Source organism: Lactuca saligna, chromosome 3, assembly GCF_052625555.1.
Source record: "Lactuca saligna cultivar CGN05327 chromosome 3, ASM5262555v1, whole genome shotgun sequence".
Taxonomy (NCBI): Eukaryota; Viridiplantae; Streptophyta; class Magnoliopsida; order Asterales; family Asteraceae; genus Lactuca; species Lactuca saligna.
This window is the reverse complement of record NC_136419.1, coordinates 163,453,114-163,468,358: the sequence shown is the minus strand read 5'-3', so window position 1 is coordinate 163,468,358 and position 15,245 is coordinate 163,453,114. Positions and strand designations below refer to the sequence as shown.

Below are 15,245 nucleotides of genomic sequence, written 5' to 3'. Positions count from 1 at the left end.
GATGTTTTACTAATAGGAGCGTATAGACGTTTTCGTTGTTTGCTTAATAAAATTGTACAAGATGTTCTAACGGTGTACCTCTTAATTTTCAAGAAACATCAAATATGTATTATATAATAGTAAAGATATATATATCTCTCTACCTAATAAAACACTCTCCTAAATGCAACGGTCCGCCTTTTACATCTCTTACAATCCACGTGTCATCTTTATACAATTTATCAACTTTTTTTCCCATTCGTTGTATCCCTCAATCTTCGGGATTTCTCGCACAATCATAGGTCTGATCCTGAAATCATGGTGAGATTCAAATTTTAATTCCCTAATTGATTCCTCACTAGGGTTTTATTCAATAAATAATCTTCTCATCACCTCCATCATAATTGTGTAATGAAAATCAGAATACCCAACCTCTCAAACCTTGGGTTTAACGTTTTCGTCCTCATCTGATGTTTCTAATCAATTGCAGGTTTAAGCTTCTATTTGATTTTTTGATTAATTTATTTTGCCTATGATGATCCTTAATTTTGTGTATGTTCTATTACTGACATTTAAGGTAAATCATGTTTTTGTGATCAGTCATTTCAATTTGGATGAACAAAAACAGGGTTAGGTTTGTTCACACTTTCTTCATGCTTTTCTTTCTCTGGTGCATCTCCTCAGGCTATCCTTGGGTAAACCTCTAGCCCACAAAAGACCTACTAATATTTTGTATTTTTGTTAGTGAGAATTTGGGTTCTTTATCATTTTTTCTGAAATAATGTATCCTTGTGTATTTATGTGTGTATTTGTGTATGGATTTTTGTATGTAAAGACCAAGCTTCATAACCACCAAAAAGTTATAGATACGAGCATCCTTCCCTTTCTCACATATATAACTTTGGTGGTTATTTTCTAAAACTCAGTTATATAAAAGTCTGGTAAAATTTGGATCCATAAAGCAAACATTTTTTTTTTATCTCAAGGTAAAATACATGCAGGTAAAACACCAATATTCACAACCAACAACAGAAATATCTCAAGTAACTAACAGTGAGAACGATTATAGTTTTAAAAACCGTTTCTACCAATATTCACTTTTTATTTCCAAGTGTTTGATTGCTTAATTCGATTTAAGCAATTGATACATGTAGTTAAAAAAGTTGAATGATGAAACCTTTAATAAAATGTTTCTCAAATTTTATATGTTTGTTTATTTGGGAATAATTGATTTCGTTCTTTGTTTCTCTTATTGACTTATTACGTTTTGAATGAGGATGATAAGTATTTAAGTGGTGTGCCACTAATTGCTTTTTGTAATGATATGCAAACACACCTCCTTGAAATCAAATCTTTTTTTCTCAATAAAAATATATTCGGTCTTATGTGTAGTGCCTCTTCTATAGAACATCACCAGAAAAGGATAATTTTATAATTATACATATATCAGTCATGTGGCATTTAACCTTTTAGTTACAATGGATATGTTGTTGAACATGGTGAAAAGGTATATGTATTTGTAATCTCTCTCTGTTAACATTTTTTATTTTAGTTTTTCTTTATTTCATATGTGGATGAAATATTGGTCAAAGAGTCCATGGAGGGATAAATGAGTAAAATCATGTTTTTCAAAACTCTCTCCTTTTTGCAGGAGAGTAATTTGGCAAAGTTATTTGTTTTGCCAATGGTAAAAACAAGTTATGGCTTGCAGTTGTCAAATTTCTTTTATGAGCAAAAATTCATCCTGAGTTAAGTGGAGATGACATTTGTCACATAGAATTCAATGGTTCTCATGATATTTTGTCCATTAACTCTGCAATTATTAATGGAAAATTCAAGATATGACTTTTATGCCCCTTGATGTTTGGGAGTATTTTTTTTATTGTGCTATGGTGGGAGATGCAAAAGTGGCGACTTATAAGGTAGTTTTGTTTAAATCAATTCAATGTATTCCATGAGAAATTAGCATGTAATCTTCTCCAATTTTGAAATCAACTGGTTGATATAAGCTATTGGATATAACATCATTTAACTGGTACAAATGCATTAAATAGCTACCTACTTTCTTTTACTGTACAAATATAGCATTATACTATGTAAAAAACTAATTTTCATGGAAGGGTAAATTATACTTTATAATAAAATTTTATTTATACTATCTATAACAATGTACTTTCAAAGTACACACCTATAAGAATTTAAATCTTTATTTTTAAAAACACTAACATATATTTTTTTTAAATTAAATATTATCTTATTTTCAAAGGGTAATCTGTAATGTAATAATAAAAATCGCTTTGTACCATGTATAGCAATGTACTTTGAATGTACATTGCTATAATTGGTTTATTATGTCTTGCAACTATGAAACATCATGTGAATTATTTCTATTTTAAAATGTCTATATTTATATATCTTTTATTCACCTTAAATGGATGTATTTTAAATAACAAGTTTTTTCTAAGAAGGGTAAAAATGTAATTTTTTAAATGTGTTTCTGTGTTATGTTTTTTTGTATGTTGAAAAAAGACATATTTACTTTTTTTTAATAACACTATAAGCCGAACAAAGAACCATACAAAAATAATTCCCTTTATACCCTTTTTATAATTGTTTAAATCCATTACTTTTGCTAACATCCAAGGAATAATAACAAACTTTCATTTTTTGTTTTTTATTTTTTGTTTGTTTATATACCAAATATTTTACTTTTACAATTTGTTTGTTTCAATTTTTTTTATTTCTAAATTTTTATATGTACACACAGTACATAATGATGTTGTAATTTTATCAATAATATCATACTATTTTTATAAATCCAAATATATCATTGTACTTCTCAATTAATTAACTTTTATAACATGCTATTTTTACAGAAAAGTTACATTTTTATTACCTTTTGTACACAAAATCAAGGTATGTTGCTATTTTGACCGATTATTAAAGTTGGAAAATCTATGAAAATAACATCATACTTAGAGGTTGTTACTAATTGTTTTTTTAACCCTTACAACTGCAACAATATCTTTTAACATGATTGTTTTCATAATTTTACATCTATAAACTTTTAAATCATATGGACCGTGGTTTCCACGGGTTATAACCTAGTACATATATATATATATATATATATATATATATATATATATATATATATCCTCCTCTTCCTATTCTAATAAAAGAATAGCTTTAATCTCCTTTTGACATGTGTCATTTTATTAGGTCTTTTAACAAATATATATTTTATTCTACTTTTGACATGTGTCACCCTATTAGTCTTCCTAATTAATGCATGTCATTTATTAACATATTAATTCTCAATTTTAAATTTTAAATTTTAAATTTCCCACTCTAATTATATTAAATTAATAACATTACAATAAAATTATTACAAATTATAAGATGATATAATTTATATATTTATTTAAATTAACAATTATAATTTTATATAACTAAAAAAAATATCTTTTAGTTAATAATTTATTTAAAATATTTGATTAATAATTTTGAGTTTTAACTATAAAAGTTTAATTAATTTTGTAACCGTGGTTCCCACGGGTTATAAACTAGTATATATATATATATATATATATATATGTGTGTGTGTGTGTGTGTGTGTGTATGTGTGTGTGGGTGTGTGTGTGTGTGTGTGTATATATATATATATATATATATATATATATATATATATATATATATATATATATATATACCTTAATAAACATTTACCCTTAAATACTGAATTTTAAGAAGTACAAGTCTTAATATAATTTGTACAATACATTTATGCATAGCAAACTGATTCAATTGGTCAAACATTGAAATGTCTAAGGAAAATTTCAAAATTCCTTAATTACGAATCGATAGGTAGAATCATTCAACAATATACAAAATTTTGTTGCTTTATTCTCTTATCCCCTATCCTCGGGCCTATATTTATGGATAGTAATCTTATCTTATAAACTTGTAAACAACAAGACACTAGTGGCATATCAAAACAAATTCACCTCCCTTGCACACTTCTACTACCTCAAACGATTGCGAAATCTTTCAACCACTAACTTTGTCATCGCTACCGCACCACAAACCAGTCGAAACCCTCCAAAAATGTGAGATAAAAAAAAGTAAAAAAATACAGTCGATTGTTTCTTGTTTTGTTGGTTAGTTTCCTTTTTTTTTTTTTTTTTCAAAAACATACTGCTTAAGCCTTTATTTATATGCTACTATGTATGTGTATGTGTTCGCGACTGTTCTTGAGGAGAAAAAGTAATGCTTAATAGTTGACCAACAACTGTTCGATGAAATTCCTCTAATACATACACATAATTACATTGTCTTTTAACCAGGTGATGGAAGATCAATATTTGTTGAATCTGTAGAAACACTTGTCAACAAAGTAAATGGTCATTCATTTGTCAAGAAGTGGATGAAAAATACATCGAGATCTCCATTTATGTGGAAGAGGTAAGCCCATCTAGATTCAAATTAAATTTAGTCACTAATACCGGATACAAAATCTCTTTTGATTACCAGGTATCGTAATTATTTCTCAGATAATATTGGGTATAAAACCTCTTTTGATTGTTAGTTAATACTAAATGCTAACATATCTTTTATCTTTATACACTAAATGGTGTCATTCTTATAAAAATTAGTGATTATTTGTCTTCAAATCAGGAAATATCTCCGGGTGTTTTGGTAATGATTTTTTTTCTTGTAGTTAATTGGTATTGATGTTTTAACATATTTGGTTTCAAGATGGAATTGGATTTGTGATTTGGGTTCAATAAGTTATTACAATTTTTACAATTTTTTCTTTCGGAAGCTGATCTGGGATTTTCTTTTCCCCTGGTATCATTTCTCTCTTCCCAAAGTTATTATATGCTACAATGTTTGTATTAGACTGTAATTTGTTCTTTTTCAGTTCTAGAAATGCAAAATTTTTCTTTATATGGGATGGAATACGATGTATCTTCCAAATCAAGAAACATCTAATGTTCTTGGAGTCTAACTTGAAAAAATTGTAAAGTAGTTTATATTTATAGGTTGCAGAATTGGATCAGAAGAATTTAGAGGCCACTCGTGCACATACAATGCAAGAAGATATTCTGGAGAAAGAGCTTGCTGAAATTCAGAAGGTTCTATTGGTAATGCAGGATGGTGCTTCCTATATTAAGATTCTTTGTTACCTGATGAATCTATCAATATTTTTTTGCATATTTGTAAAATAGTTATATTGAAGATCTGTGTGATAACGAGCCTTCATCCAAGTTAAAGGTTTATTTTTTGGTTCATTGAGAAAGGTATTGAGCATTGGTTTTGTTGGGGTTTACTCATTACTCCATTTTTTGGTTGGATAGTCTTTGTTTTTTCAAAAGTACATAATATAGAGGAGCAGATGTTGAGTGAAAAAACAGATTTAAAGAGATGGAAATTGCACTCTGTTTTATGATTTGGATTGAAGTTCTTCATGTGGTTAAATGGTATCCGTCCAAATTTATCTTTCAATTTTATTTAAAGAAATTTCGTAATTTATCTCTCATTTTTGTACTGATTTACATATTCAAGTGATGGAAATAAGAAGTAGTTGCAGTGATTGTTTTGTCATGGACGATTTGGTTCATACTCAACCTATAAAATGGTTATAGTGAGTAAGTTTATCTTTGTTTTTCATTTATATTTAATCAGGTGTTTCGCTTCAAACATTTGTATTTAGTTTGATATTGGTTGCCCAATTTTAGAAGCATATGTGAGTTCCTGTGTCCAGAAAATTAGGTTGCTATTAAAGGGAAATAAAACGAAACTTGGCACACCGAAGTCCCTCATTAGATTTGATTGTTGTATTCTTGAAAAAACAAAATTCTTTCGACAATTGATAAAATGATAAAATGAGTGTAAATGTTTTTAATTTATTGTGCAATGGTTTTTTTTTCGATTTGTATATAAAAAGAACACCAAGGTTGGTTCAGATTTTGTAATCCTTTTGTTTAACTGAAAAATGGATGATGTTTTGGAGCAACAGTTAGAAATAGGAAAAGAACAATGTTTTTACATTGAATAAATTCTGATGGGTATAGAGAGTTGTTAACTATGGTAAAATCACTAATGACTACTTTTTTGTATCTTGAGATATCATTATACCATATTACAATTTTTCTCTCTATATATTCAAAATTTTAATTATGTTGATTTTCTTTTATTATATTATTTTGATATCTATCTACGGACTTATGATTAACAAAATTTATGATATAATTTTACTTAGATATTTTGATTTGATTATTTGTTTTCCATAACTAATAGTAATGGTTAAAACAGTTATATAGGAAAACTTATTTTAAAATAAATGATAAATAAATGCATTTAAAATGGTTTCTTAGTTGATCCATGGGTTTAAAAATATTAATGGACATTAATAAACACTATGAAACAATTGATAAATAAGTGAATTCAAAATGGTCAATTAGTTTGTGTATGGGTTTAAAAATACTAATGGACAAAGTTAATAAGCGTCTAATATGCTTCAACGTATACAAATATGCAATCACGGTGTATATTCAATCTTTCCCTTGAACTACCCGTTGAATTCCTGAATTCCCTACCCTAACAAATTTCATGGCATCATCAATGTAGAAGTGCTTCTGAACTTATTGAATCAAACACTACACATGATCAATCCGAAAAGAACATATTAGACCCAAAACAGTTCATCAAAAAAATTAATCTCCATTTGAAAACAATTATATATATAATGAATTATACTCCTTCGTTGCATCATGAGGTTGCAATCGGTTCTGATGTTGATTCCAAAGTTTAAACAATTGTTTTAACCGGTTTTGGTACTAAGCATTTTTTAATTACATCTCCAAACACTTAGACAATGTGTATTTGTATGTGATGATGGTTCTCGGTAAAATAGGGGTGGAGGAGGTGGGTCATGGTACAAACCACAAAGAGAAAGTTTGATGTCAAAAGAAAACTAATATTCAGTTCTTGACACTCCTCGATACAACCCAAAAACAGAATACTCGAACCTAAAGGGAACAAACCACAAAAAGAAAAATAATCTTTTATTTTTGACACATCACTTTACCTACGACTGAAACTTGGATGTCCAATAAACTATTTGTACAAAAGAACTAATCTCCTCTAGAAACTACTTTATGAGAAAAGTATTTGCACCCGTCGCTTGGCGCGAGCGAATGGCTAATATATATATATATATATATATATATATATATATATATATATATATATATATATATATATACACACTACTAGAAAAACAGCCTTTTACGACGATTATTGCGCGTCGTAAAAGGCTCAGACGACGCGCAAATGCGCATCAAGGAAGGCCCTATCATAAAGAGAGATGACGCACTTTTGCGCGTCGTCTATAGACGACGCGCAGTTACGACGCGCGTTTACGACACACAATGCGTATCAAGGAAGGCCATATCATAAAGGAAGACGACACGCATTCACGTGTCGTAACCTTACAACGCGCGTGTTAATGACACACAATGCGTATCAACAAAGCCTCTGTCAAGAAAGGTTATGTCATAAATAAACATGACACACATTTTTGCGTATCATAATTTTAAATGTTTAAAAAAATATTTTTTTTTATAGATTTACTAATTTTCAAATTAAATTTGCATTTAATACCTCATAATAGAAAATAAAACATCATATACAAAAAATATAATCCATTTCATAAAATTTAATGTCATACAAAATTTCATATACAAAAAATAGAATCCATTGCATAATATTTTATTACAAATTTGACATTTTTTTTGTTTCCGTACTTTGACAATTTTTCGAAGCCAATCCTCGACTGCATTCCAGAGTTGATTCAATTTGTGCTGCTGCTGATTTCGAAGCCAATCCGTGACTGCATTCCAGAGCTGATTCAGTGGAAAGAGCATCCCATACTCCATCACTTGAAATTACAAGCCGCCCACCCGCAGCAGATAGTTGAAGATCATGAATAAATAAAAGTTGTTAATAAAAAGAGGAATAAATTGAGTTTAATTACTAAAGTAACCTTCACTTGTTTGACATGAGGAACTGGAATAATGAACTCCCCAACATCTCTATCTCCAGTAGATCTTGAAAGGCATAACCCACCTCGCCAACATTTTAAAGGACCAATCTAAGTAGAGTTGCATCTTGCCTTTCATAATTCTTTAAGACTAATGAACCCTTGCTCCGATAATTCTTGTGACCTGACCAAATAAAAGTCAAAAACTTATTATGCTATTATAATTATTAGAAGAATCAAACATGGAAAGTTAGTTTTAAAAGACAAAATTACCCTTTTCTCCATCCAAAGAATATGGGATTTGGAATAAATACACTACAATATGAATTACCTGATATTAACAATGAAAATCACAAAGACAAAAATACCTTCTTTGTACAATAAACTAGTCCTTTAAAAGCTTATTTCTTTAATTTGATATTTTCTTACCTCCATTAAGCCCAATCACATAGCATTCATATACCATGCTAGCATTAGACTGATCCGACATAGCATTCATATACCATGCTAGCATAAGACTGATCCAACATAGCATTTATATACCATGGTAGCATTAAAAAAAAAAATAATCACCTTATTTTAAGAAGCCTAACTGATCCATGGATGGCCTATTCGTAAATAATGTTCAATAAGAAGCCTAAATAATACTTATAGGAAAATTTTATAACAACCAAGACTTACAAAGAACACCATGAGCTGTTATTCGTCTTTTTGGGTCTTTAATAAGCATTTTCCTAACCAAATCTTGAGCACTTTCAGAGATACTAGTTCGTGGATCTGAGGAAATTAAAATCGAGTTTACCCCTCAAAACCTCTTCAAAGATCTCATTTTCAGATTCTATCATGAAAAAAAGAACATAAATTCAGTCACTAAAAGAAAGTTTAGAGAATTTGATAAGTTATTAACTTATTATCTTATTAGTCTTTTATTCCTTTAGACTTACCTCCCAAAAAAGGTGGGACCCCACAAAGAAGATTGTAAAGAATCACACCAACACTCCATATATCTGCTTCAAGAACATAAACCTGAAACATAGAAGTATTTTTAAATATATATGATTAGTTAATATCAATATAGTATATAACATAATATTCTTTTGTACACTACAACAATAGCAACAAAAAGATTTTATCTTTTATATAGAAGAAACATAAACTAATGTTTTAAACTTTTATAAAAATGCATGAATTATGATACTCACTTTCCAACAAAAGTTGTATGAGCAATAGCAAGTTACATTATAGCTTCCACTTCCAAGATCAAACTCAATAACACAATCACATCCAGGAGCAAGTTATAAAAATCTTTTTTTTTTTTAAAACAGACTACAATTACAGAAAATAAAAAAAGTACCATGTATGGTCAAAACAAGATTCAGACTACAATTATAAAAATCTTTTGTTTAGGTAGCCAACAAGAGTCGTCAAGAAAATAAACTTACACTGACATATTGCAAATATGTTCTCTTAAACATATCGAATATTTTGGCCTTTGGGAGATTTTGTAGTGTTTCTATATAATCCTATCAACATATTCAAGACCCCATTGATAACACATAAAAAGAATCCTATAATTTTTATTTGTTAACAAAAAAAAGAAAAAAAAAGTTGAGAGCTTTGAAATGAACACCTGGATTTCATCCGCTTCCTCAGATATATCAACATCCTTCCATCTAAGTTCTCTTAGGGCTGCATCAAACTCTTTTTTTCTTCCAATCTTTGCCTGCATGCATGATGCCAAACATAATTTCTTTAAGATAAATTAAACAGCTTCGTGAATCATGATATTTCACATAAAAAAAAGTTAACCAATGGATTTCTTCCAATGAATGATAAATGGCAAACATAATAAGCACACCTTTGATAGGGATTTGTAGCATGTGGGACCCATCAGGCCGAAATAACATCAGAGTGGCATCATAACTCGGTCGAATACTCTCCTAATTAGAGCTCCCAATGATCAAATCCTTGAGTATGAGAGCCGACATGCCAAATGATATAGATGGGCTCCATTTGTAAACTTTAAGGTTAACACCCTTGTTACATTCGACCTTAACCACTACTTCAGGTACTTTAAAAAATGGAATTTGATTGGAATATGTATCAAACATTAAAACATAAATAGGCTGGAAACAACGACCCACCCTAAATAACAAATAAGAAACACATATATGAGTTATTAGATTAGATTTTATAAAAATGCACACATAAATTATATTTTTCTTACGTCACATTATAATTAGGAAGCTTCTTGGCAAGTGGTTGTTTGTGGACCTCACGCGGTGCTTCAACTTTGACCTTCACCACACGTTTCTCACAAGTTGAATCATTAACAAAAGCATATGATTGTAAAGCCATGTGGTTTATATATTCATTAAAGCAATTCAATGTTACTCACAATGGAAAACGTGAATTTATAAATTCCATCTTTTTGAAACAGAGGATGGGAGTTACATTTTGGTTGAAATATATATAAACCATGAAAGTCCATTCGTGATGAAGGTGTTACACGTCCTGAAAACATAACTGCAAGTAGACTAAAGGTTGTTTCTTTCTTTTTTCCAATTAAGTCTTGAATGGGTGATAATATTTGTCTGGATAAAGTGCTGTATGTGTACGGTCTGTTTATTTTATAGACCTGTCTGAATTAGACTAAATGACCATTTTATCCTTACATTCCAAAAAAAAATTCCCAATATTCATCAATTTTAACATGAGGAGTTGGGAGAAAAAAGGACAACTAGGTTAAGAGGGTAGTGTCTTAACACATTAATCCATGTTTTTTGGCTTAACCGATAAAGTCAAGATGTCCAAATTAAGTTTAAAAAAACAGCAATGTATAGTTAACCCATCAAGCCCATTAAGTTAAAAATAAAGAAACAGCCCCTAGGGTTATAACAAAAAGTCCTAACCTTTCCAAAATCAATGACATTTATAGGTACTAATTCAGATTTTCGAAAATCAAAAGTGGGATTTCCATTAGCAGATTCAAGGACACAACCATCTTCTTCTAACACCTCAATCCTCCTTCAAATTTCCAAACGAGAGTTGTAATTGTAAATTTGAACCAAAAAACTATCAGTTACTAAAAAATAATAGAATAAAATAAAGATGATATTATATATATATATAAGATGGTCCACCTGCATATTATCCATGCTTCACCAGCATCCCCTTGAAATCCTTCAAGAATGATGTATTCCAATGTAGCATAGATATTAGTTTTGTGGAATCCAACACATGCTCCTTTTAGAATTTTGATTTTCTGCCCTGAATCCTAAGATTTTCCATTACAGCTTTGTGAACCCTTACAACTGCAACCAAAACCAACACGAGTATCAGAAAATCAATGCCATGGAGTCAATTTTTTTAAATTTTCACCATTGTTTGCTATGTGAAGCTCCTTGTTTGTAAAATTTACTATGAAGAGAGGCACTAGTAGTAAATAAATATAATTTAGACTAATTTAAAACCTGTCAATGCCAAGGTCCTCCATGTTAGCACAGTTCCAATTATAAAGGCAACGGACACTCCTGTACATATCATGAATGCCTCACGTGAAACAAGTAGGAAAAGCCAAGATTTTTCTTTCTTCAAATTTTTTCCAAATGTGGATAATACAATCTTCGCCAGCACTTGCTGAGTATCTACCATCATGACTGGAATTTATGATTGAGACGTAACCATTGTGTGCTGAAAACTCTTGTGTGGCATAAAGATATGATAATTCTTTTGATTTCTTTTTATGCCAGCGATGCCAACAATCCTGCCAAGTTTCAGTTCACATTATACTCAGAATCCCTTCAAGAATATTCATGTTCTTGAAGAAGATTCCCAAAATGTTTACTGGCTATATATATATATATATATATATATATATATATATATATATATATATATATATATATAATATGTAATATATATAATAATTGTACTTAGGTCTGGATTCTGAAAGCTCTCTTTATTTATGAACCAAACCAACTAACTAGGTGTGATGTCACTTTGCAGTACATTATTATTATTATTATTATTATTATTATTATTATTATTATTATTATTATTATTATTATTATTATTATTATTTTCTTTTATAAAGAAATTATTATAAGAGAAGGAGTCAGGACTTTGGGAGCCTGTTGCAGTTTGCAGGAGTCCATCCAATCTGCTGTTTCTCATTGTTGTAAATGATGATTTTGTCTTGAAATGATATGTCTGCAAATGGCAAGTAAGTAAATTTGTAATTCATAATCTACAAAAGATTTAAAATAAGTTAACTTATATTTTAGGGCTTACCTACATTAATGTTTCCCAGGCCAACTTCTGAACCGTTTAAAATCCCAAAGCAGGTGTTTCCGTTTTTTCTGGAACAAGGTATGCAAATGTTAAAACTTAATACTATATTCTGAAATGAATTTTTATTTTTTTAAAAGCTCACATCACTTACACTGATGATGAGATATGATTCAGGGTTCAACTGCAACTTTGACTTTTTGAACTTCGAAATTAATGGCTCGAATAAGTTTTTGACATCATAAATTGACTTGAAAGGTTTTGACCCTTTCCAGCATACTGGGAGGCTTTTATCTTCATTTGTTATATAAACCTTCTTTCCTTTCATATCGTTCATAAGCTGCAGTGCACCCACAGGTTTTTATATTAGTTCCCAACATCACAAAAAGGCAAACAACCTAATCTCTAGGGATGTCACACAAACAATAATAGATTGAAAACAAAAAAAAAATGTTTTTGGGTGGAACTAAATTTACAGATATCTGTTAGTTAAAAAGAAGTCAAAAATATTTTTCCCTCACCATGGAATATAGAGCTTTAGAAGATTCTCCACTAAAGTAAGTGTAGGTACTTCCACTATCAAACACTATAGGAAGACCTTTCATCCTAGTTGTTTTTCCACCCAAAAAAAGCTCAGCAGTTCCCAATTTGTACCAAGAATTTATGTTATGTACCAAGAAAATCGGATGTAGTAGATGATTCCCAGAATGTTTTGCAAGCATGGAATAAAGACTCCTATCATTGTTCCCAATTTGTGTCTGTTACTAACCTGCACTAAGTAATTCCAAAGGACATGAATTATACTGAAACCAGTTTTAGGTTACGATAGGCTCAAAACTAGTTACTTTTCAGCAGAGTACCTTTGGAATTGGTTCATCAACAGAATGATGCTCACCATTTTTAGGACTACTGGGCACAGAGATCTGCTCTCCTGTCATGCTGAGATGGGAAGCTCAGAGCATCCCATCATTCTTCCTTGGAACACATGGCTATATAGATAGTAAAGTATGTGTGTGAGGTGCTATGTGCGACTGCTAACAAAGTATCAGAATGGGATCGAGAAGCAGAAAAGTAGGGGGAAGGATATCGCACCTATTAGAGAGTAGAAGTGAGGATTGTGGAATGATGAGGAAATCGCCAGTGAAACCTGCATAGGTTTTCAGTAAGGGTTTTACACAGGAGAAGATAAGAAGATCCAAAATCGAAATCAAAGCTATGAATAGAGGAGAAATTAAAGAAAAAGAAGAACAAAAAGATTAGGAAGAGAGAATAACCAAAGCATATCTTAGTCGGGCTAGGGTGTGGAAATTTGAGCAGTCTCCGACGAGTTCACATGAGCCTGAGGTCGCCGGAGGAAAATACCCCTAAGGTCGTTGGAGGAGAAGTGAGCAAAGATGTTGTCGATGAGGTGAGGCGAGATCATCGGTCGATTGTTGCAGAGGCCAGAGAGCACCAAGTGTTTCGGTTCTTTAAAAAAAAGCCCTAGTCCCTGCGATTTTGTGGAATTTAGTAGTATTATTGTTGCTTGTCTTCTTCTTTGCTTCTTAAATCGTAGTAACAATCTCTATGAAGTCGCAGGTTAGGTTTTAGGTTAGAGAGAGAGAGAGAGAGAGAGAGAGAGAGAGAGAGAGAGAGAGAGGAAGAAGAAGACCCTATGCTTCTTTTTTGCTAATTGGAAGAGGAGCGGGTTTTAATTTTTCACATGGAATAGGCGGGGTTTTCATTTTTGGGGATTTCATTTCCCTCTGTTAAGAACGCGGGTTTTGAGTACAACATAAAGCCACATTCACAGACGACGCACATTTTAGATAAAGTGCCCTCCATGTTTTTATTTTTTTTTACATGAGACACTAATCTAAGGGCACGCAATAATGCGTGACATAAATCCTTAAATTTTTGAAGAGACGACACTTTTTTAATTTCACTCTCTTTTGCGTAACATAAATCAATGAGTGTCGTGGTTTGCGCATTGTAAAAGGGTCTTTTTGTTGTAGTGATATATATATATATATATATATCAAAGGAATGTGAAAAGAAATGTTATATGTGTTTGCTATAGTATTTACTTTATTTTTGTACACGTTTAAATTGCTTAATTTTTGGTGGATTTCATATTGGTTGAAATTTAGTTTTTGGTCAAAATGCAATCGTTATGCTGCCTGGTTTTTGTTAGGGAACTTTTGAGGTTTACACTTAAAGTTTATTAAACTTAAAACTAAAGTTTCAAACAAACATATTTGTAGAACTGTAAATCTTGGGATTTGTTATGTGAGTTTCGTATGCATAAATGAAGAACATAAACTTAGTAAAGACCTCTAGAATAACCATTAATCTTTGAGAGCGGAGAATGTTGTTTATAAATCTATACAGGTTGACACTCAGACCTATGGTTGTTAGCTACAACCTCTGTCTGAAGAGTCAAAATGGGTGATAACTTCTTATTTTTGTTCCCTATTTACGATGTTGATGTAGCATTAGTGAGACTACAAGACAACTCTTTTCTTGTGCTTTGCAGAGGCTGAAGCAAATCGTATAGCTCAATTATAAATTCAATATAGCCCCATAATTCACTATAAAAACAAATTGTATAATATCGAAATAGGATTTATACATGGCAAAACACTAATATGAGTTGAAATAGGATTGTATGTAGTATAAGGTTATACACTTATATCATCATTTAAGTGGTAGTGTGTTATTTAAGTAAATTAAACACTTAATAATGCATAAGACAAAATTATGTTGATTTTAACTTAAGTATCAAAAGTAAATCTACTTTTAACAAAATACACATAGTTAAACCTTGTGGAAATCACCAAAAAAATTTGTTGATGTATTTCAAATGTGTGTATTCTTAGGGACTTAGAAGCGGATGTATGTCATGCATTGCAAGGAAAATCTATTTCCTTTCCCTTTTGTTGGTCTATAT

General features: G+C 30.5%; 2 long non-coding RNA genes across 6 annotated transcripts; one reads left to right on the top strand and one right to left on the bottom strand.

Annotated features, from left to right (window-relative positions):
• Window positions 1-3,961: 3,961 nt before the first annotated feature.
• On the top strand, window positions 3,962-5,442 carry LOC145034010 (uncharacterized). Of its 2 annotated transcripts, XR_013677824.1 has the most exons (3): window positions 3,962-4,088; window positions 4,326-4,443; window positions 5,025-5,442. It is a non-coding gene; the product is annotated as an uncharacterized LOC145034010 (long non-coding RNA). The 2 variants fall into 2 exon arrangements; XR_013677823.1 differs by lacking the exon at window positions 3,962-4,088 and having other exon boundaries at window positions 4,156-4,443.
• A 2,231-nt stretch (window positions 5,443-7,673) lies between these two features.
• Window positions 7,674-14,010, bottom strand: LOC145037422 (uncharacterized). Of its 4 annotated transcripts, none has more exons than XR_013678844.1 (16): window positions 13,591-14,010; window positions 13,409-13,463; window positions 13,177-13,305; window positions 12,838-13,085; window positions 12,471-12,656; window positions 12,320-12,387; window positions 12,151-12,238; window positions 11,500-11,792; window positions 11,170-11,340; window positions 10,254-11,053; window positions 9,885-10,171; window positions 9,657-9,749; window positions 8,971-9,052; window positions 8,708-8,864; window positions 8,030-8,210; window positions 7,674-7,924 (listed from the first exon to the last, which is right to left on the bottom strand). It is a non-coding gene; the product is annotated as an uncharacterized LOC145037422 (long non-coding RNA). The 4 variants fall into 4 exon arrangements; XR_013678842.1 differs by adding an exon at window positions 8,600-8,634 and having other exon boundaries at window positions 7,674-8,210; window positions 13,591-13,990; XR_013678843.1 differs by having other exon boundaries at window positions 7,674-8,210; window positions 12,324-12,387.
• Window positions 14,011-15,245: the final 1,235 nt, after the last annotated feature.